The following is a 6,551-nucleotide window of genomic DNA, read 5'->3' as shown; positions in this document are numbered from 1 at the left end:
ATAATGAGTGGGCTGGACATGCCGAGAGAGGAGTTTGGATTGGTCTGCCATATAGAAGGCTTCTGTCTATTTGACCTGGTCAGTCTGTGTTAATTCTGTCGAACGCTGCATTAAAAAAATTGAAATCAGTGGATTTAGAGTATGATGGCTAAAGAGATGGGAAAAAACACGTCTCAGGATTACATCTTCAAATAAGGGCAACGCGTCCATTGTGCATGATGATGTAAGATAGTCTAGCTAGCTACATTTTCAGATATTAGATGTTTCTAATTTTGACGGAAAGTGGTTACATTTCAAGTTAAAGTGTACTAACTTGTTAAACTAATGTTAGCTGGCTGGATCCCTAATGTTGCGTGTATGACATTATTATTCGTATCCCAGAGACATTTGCTTTGCTAGTCAGAGCCTAATGTTAGCTAGCTAATATTGAACATGGTTGGTTAGCTCCCAGCATATTCATGCAGGGTAGTAATGACATGATTTAGCACTATGTTCACTGTTGTTTAACTAGCTAACATTAGCTGACTGGCTCGTTATGTGACGTGTGTGATCTTACATGTTGTTTACCTAGCTAGGTAGCTACATGTCTTAAGGATTTCTGCTAATATCAAATGTCTATGTCCTGGGAAATGTTCTTGTTACTTACAACCTCATGATAAATGTTCAGGAGTCTTATGGCTTGGAGGGTAGACTCTGTTTAGAAGCCTTTTGGACCTAGACTTGGCACTCCGGTACTACTTGCCGTGCGGTAGCAGAGATCACAGTATGATACGGCCTTCCTCTGACACCGCCTGGTATAAAGGTCCTGGATGGTAGGAAGCTTGGCCCCCAGTCAGGATGCTCTCAATGGTGCTCTCAAGGATGCTCTCAATGGTGCAGCTGTATAACTTTTTGAGGATCTGAGGATCTGAGAACCCATGCCAAATCTTTTCAGTCTCCTGAGGTCTCCTGAGGGTGAAAAGGATTCGTCGTGCCCTCTTCACAACTGTCTTGGTGTGCTAGGACAATGTGTAGTTTGTTGATGTGGACACCAAGGAACTTGAAGCTCTCAACCTGCTCCACTTCAGCCCCATCGATGAGACTGAGATACTGTAATGGCATTGACTAGAAAACCCCCCCAAAAAACAACTTCCTGAATGGATTTTTCTCAGGTTTTGGAACACACACACACACACTAAACTAACCTCTCTCTTTTCTCTGTGTTTCTGTGGTGGTATATCCATACAACCGCGATGGTGTTCAAACATGGCAGCTGCCTGCTGATGGACAACAGTTTGTCATGGTGTGCTCCTTCCTCGCCTCTTCGTCCCCCTCACCATCATGGTGGTCAGCTACTTCCTCACAATCAGCACCCTGCAGACTGAAGCTACCCTCTGCCTGGACCACCTGGTGCCCCGGCCCAAGTGGAGCGCCACCCTAACCCTCAGCTTCTTTCCCCAGGCCTCGCTCTCCTCAGAGAAGCTTTTCTTCAGGCGTTCACTAAGCCACAACACAGGAGGGGTAGGAAGAGGGGGTTGGTGGGCAGGGGTGGACCTGCGGTATGGGTGTCGCACCATGCAGTCAATCAGCAACAAGCAGAAGGCCTCCCAAGGTCCTGGGCATGGCCTTCTTCCTGTTTGTGGTCATGTGGTGTCCATCAGCAACGTACTGAAGGTGGTGTGCGACCCCCATGGACTGTGACCCTGGGGTGATGGGAGGGCTGCTGAACATGTATGTGTGGGTGGATACCTCTCCTCAGCCGTCAACCCTCTGGTATACACTGTTCAAAAACTCTGTTCAATGTACCGTGCCGTCTTCCGCTACATACACTGCCAGTACAGCAGGGGGAGGAAGCCTCTGCAGCTCGTACTGGTCAACAACATCCCTCCGCTGGCATACAACTCCCTTAAACATAAAAACATGGTCAGTGATGGTCGACTTAAGGGGGTGGCTCTCCCATGGACACCACTGCAATAGCAGCTGGGGCTGGTCTAAACTCATTGAAATAGGAAAAAAAAGGAAGTGGGGCACGAGTGGGATTTCTCGCTTCCTTTTCCATCTCTGCTAGTCACACCAGAAAATAACTAAGATAATGCTAAATTATCAGCAACAGCCAGGGGGCAGGAGGGGACTTGATTCCCCCAAAATGTTCATGCACCTAGCCTTGGTACCAGTCTGTTTAGCTAACATTCCAGTACCTGTACGCCATGCCATATGCCAAAGATGTTTTGCAATGACACGGAGTACAAGGAGTGGAATGTACACCAAAGACACCATACACATCTACTGTATATTTGTATATACACTGTGCACATGTGTAAATGTAATGTTTTTTTATTGTCATTAACCCGAAGAGAGAGCTATCTTTTGATCTTCTGTTTTCTATGATAAAAATACAGAAATGTGTATTGGTGGGACGCAGGCTAAATAAAATGAATCTGTAAGTAGTAACAAATTAACTGAAGTCAAAGCGTGTTTATTTCTTCTGTTTGATGTCATGGTCATCAGGAGGTTGTGTCTCGTTCCCGGTTGGACATTCTTGGGACATTGTGTCATGGTCCCCTGAAGCTCCCCTGGATGTTCTTGGAGGTATTGTCCCAAACCATTATAAGTAAAGTAATGACATTGTATGGGGGTGGTTAAGGTAAGTGTTACGCTGTCCAGATAGAATAGTGTAAAAATGTTTAATTGATGAAAAATATGATTACATTTCACATGATCACTGTACTGACTTTTCAATATGATCCCACCTGGGATTTGAACTCACAACCTCTGGTTTAGGAGTATTCTGATCTTTCTGCTATTTCAGATATTTGGTTTTTCAGTATAGTTAAATGCAGACATGTATTGGTGGGATGTAGGCTAAATAAAATGTATCTGAAGTCAAAGCTTATTTATTTCTGCTTTGATATCCAACAGTCCTATGATCAGCTCCATGAGGGCATTTTGCTGAGAAAATTACATTAGGCATATTATTTCTAAACAAATATGAATCAAGTAGTTGGACATCAGAATGTGTTGCAACTTCTGGTAACCTGTGGAAGAAACAATATATTTAATAGGCCACTCTATTTATAACGACATCTATAGAAGTTCACATTAAATCAATAATAAGTATAGACTATTGCCTACAATAGCACCTTAGGGACTTCCATACAGAAAAGGTTTTCTGCAGCGGTGCAGGTGGATTAGATTGGCATTGCCAGTGACCACAGCAACATATGGAGAATAAATTCAAACAATCAATTCACGTTGGCAAGTAGTTAGCTAAACCTTTAACAAACGTAATTGGGGAAATACTGTTGACGTTACTAACAATGCATGAGACCTTTGACAATAGCAAACTTATCAACATGAATAAGAACAGATGCACCTTATCCTTCAGATGCACTTCATCAATCACGGGCTCCCAACAAACAGGAAATGTCCCGAGGACATTCGGTGATGTTCCCATTCGGTCCCTTAAGGGTTTTGTATGTGTATATATATATACACTGCTCAAATAAATAAAGGGAACACTTAAACAACACAATGTAACTCCAAGTCAATCACACTTCTGTGAAATCAAACTGTCCACTTAGGAAGCAACACTGATTGACAATACATTTCACATGCTGTTGTGCAAATGGAATAGACAACCGGTGGAAATTATAGGCAATTAGCAAGACACCCCCAATAAAGGAGTGGTTCTGCAGGTGGTGACCACAGACCACTTCTCAGTTCCTATGCTCCCTGGCTGATGTTTTGGTCTCTTTTGAATGCTGGTGGTGCTTTCACTCTAGTGTTAGCATGAGACGGAGTCTACAACCCACACAAGTGGCTCAGGTAGTGCAGCTCATCCAGGATGGAACATCACTGCGAGCTGTGGCAAGAAGGTTTGCTGTGTCTGTCAGCGTAGTGTCCAGAGAATGGAGGCGCTACCAGGAGACAGGCCAGTACATCAGGAGACGTTGAGGAGGCCGTAGGAGGGCAACAACCCAGCAGCAGGACCGCTACCTCCGCCATTGTGCAAGAAGGAGCAGGAGGAGCACTGGCAGAGCCCTGCAAAATGACCTCCAGCAGGCCACAAATGTGCATGTGTCTGCTCAAACGGTTAGAAACAGACTCCATGAGGGTGGTATGAGGGCCTGACGTCCACAGGTGGGGGTTGTGCTTACAGCCCAACACCGTGCAGGATGTTTGGCATTTGCCAGAGAACACCAAGATTGGCAAATTTGCCACTGGCGCACTGTGCTCTTCACGGATGAAAGCAGGTTCACACTGAGCACATGTGACAGACGTGACAGAGTCGAGACTCCGTGGAGAACGTTCTGCTGCCTGCAACATCCTCCAGCATGACCGGTTTGGCGGTGGGTCAGTCGTGGGGTGGCCGCACAGACCTCCATGTGCTCGCCAGAGGTAGCCTGACTGCCATTAGGTACCGAGATGAGATCCTCAGACCCCTTGTGAGACCATATGCTGGTGCGGATGGCCCTGGGTTCCTCCTAATGCAAGACAATGCTAGACCTCGTGGCTCGAGTGTGTCAGCAGTTCCTGCAAGAGTTAATGCTAGAGTTTAATAAGAATATTTAATTCATTCAGATCATCTCCACAGAGGAACTATAGATCTCTGTCGGAGTGACTATAAGGTTCTTGGTCACCTCCCTGATTGAAATCAATTTTCTCCGATTGATCAGTTTGGCCGGGTGGCCAGCTCTAAGAAGAGTCTTGATGGTTCCAAACGTCTTCCACTCAGGAATGATGGAGGCCACTGTGTTCTTCGGGACCTTCAAAGCTGCAGACATTTTTTGTTACCCTTCCCCAGATCTGTGCCTCGACACAATCTTGTCTTGGATTTCTACAGACAATTCCTTCGACCTCTTGGCTTGGTTTTTGCTCTGATATGCACTGTCGTCTCTGGGACATTATATAGACAGGAGTGTGCCTTTCCAAATTATGTCCAATCAATTGAATTTGCCACAGTTGGACTCCAATCAAGTTGTAGAAACATTTCAAGGATGATCAGTGGAAGCAGGATGCACCTGAGCTCAATTTCGAGTCGCATAGCAAAGGGTTGAATACTAATGTGTTAATAAATGTGCAAAGACTTCTACAAACCTGTCTTTACTTTGTCATTATGGGGTATTGTGTGTAGATTGCTGAGTTTTTTAAAATCCATTTTAGAATAAGACCGTAAAGTAACAAAATGTGTAAAAAGTCACAATGTCTGAATTCTTTCCAAAGGCACTGTACCTACTTTAGCTAACATACTTAGCACACCCATATTGGAAGGTAGGCAGGCTACATGCAAACATTGTCATTATGTGCTTATAAGATATACATAAGTTATTTACTATTCTGATAGATGTTGGAGTGAACGTTGAATTTGATTAATTTGTCAAACTCCATTTCCGCTCTCCATCCGTTAACCAGGAATCAGGTTGAGGGCGATTGTTGAACAGTCAAATTAGAAAATACAGCAGTATGTCACTTGTGGCAATCAACGTGTAATATTGCTCCCCGCCCCCCACTAATCCAAGCATACAGCCTAACTGTTGCTGTTTTTGGTCACTCTAAAACTATTTCCTCTGGGAAATGGGATGACACTGCAATCCCTTTAATGAGAGCGGGAGACATTCTGCTTGTCATCAAACTAACATAATTATCCCCCTTATCATATGGACATAAGGCTGTTAGCAAAATTAATGTTCTCAATGCCATTATGAAATACTGTAATGTGTGACATATTTTGGGTGGCAATCAATCATAAAGTAATCAGTTCTAAATGCAGTCTATATAATGGGGGCAATTCATTTTCCACCTTGATTATTCTACAGACACAATTTGAATATGAAAATTGGAATTAGCTCTCACGAAATTCCAGTTATTCAGGATATAGATAGCTTTAATACCCGACATAACTATTAAAACCAATTTGAGGTGGCATATGTAGGTAACGGATAGGCGGAGCTTTGATTGCAAACACACGCACACACACTCATACTGTATGTACAGTTGAAGTCGGATGTTTACATACACTTAGGTTGGAGTCATTAACTCGTTTTTCAACCACTCCATGGATTTTTTGTTATCAAACTATAGTTTTGGTAAGTCATTTAGGACATTACTTTGTGCATGACACAAGTAATGTACAAACAATAGTACAGAAGTATAAACACCATGGAACCACGCAGCCGTCATACCGCTCAGGATGGAGACGCGTTCTGTCTCCTAGAGAATTCAGATACTTTGGTGTAAAAAGTGAAAATCAATCCCAGAACAACAGCAAAGGACCTTGTAGATATGCCTGAGGAAACAGGTACAAAAATATCTATATCCACAGTAAAAACGAGTCCTATATCAACATAACCTGAAAGGCCGCTCAGCAAGGAAGAAGTCACTGCTTCAAAATCGCCATTAAAAAGCCAGACTATGGTTTGCAACTGCATATAGGGACAAAGATCGTACTTTTTGGAGAAATGTCCTCTGGTCTAATGAAACAAAAATAGAACTGTTTGGCCATAATGACCATCGTTATGTTTGTAGGAAAAAGGGGGGGCTTGCAAGCCGAAGAACGCCATCCCAACCGTGAA

At 43.6% G+C, this 6,551-nt stretch overlaps 1 pseudogene; it reads left to right on the top strand.

Moving 5' to 3' along the window:
* The first annotated feature begins 1,232 nt into the window (after positions 1–1,232).
* LOC112264148 lies at positions 1,233–1,960 on the top strand (annotated as a pseudogene).
* Positions 1,961–6,551: the final 4,591 nt, after the last annotated feature.

This window comes from Oncorhynchus tshawytscha, linkage group LG12 (genome assembly GCF_018296145.1).
Source record: "Oncorhynchus tshawytscha isolate Ot180627B linkage group LG12, Otsh_v2.0, whole genome shotgun sequence".
Lineage (NCBI taxonomy): Eukaryota > Metazoa > Chordata > Actinopteri > Salmoniformes > Salmonidae > Oncorhynchus > Oncorhynchus tshawytscha.
Note: the sequence above shows the minus strand (reverse complement) of the source record. Positions and strands in the feature narration are given on the sequence as shown.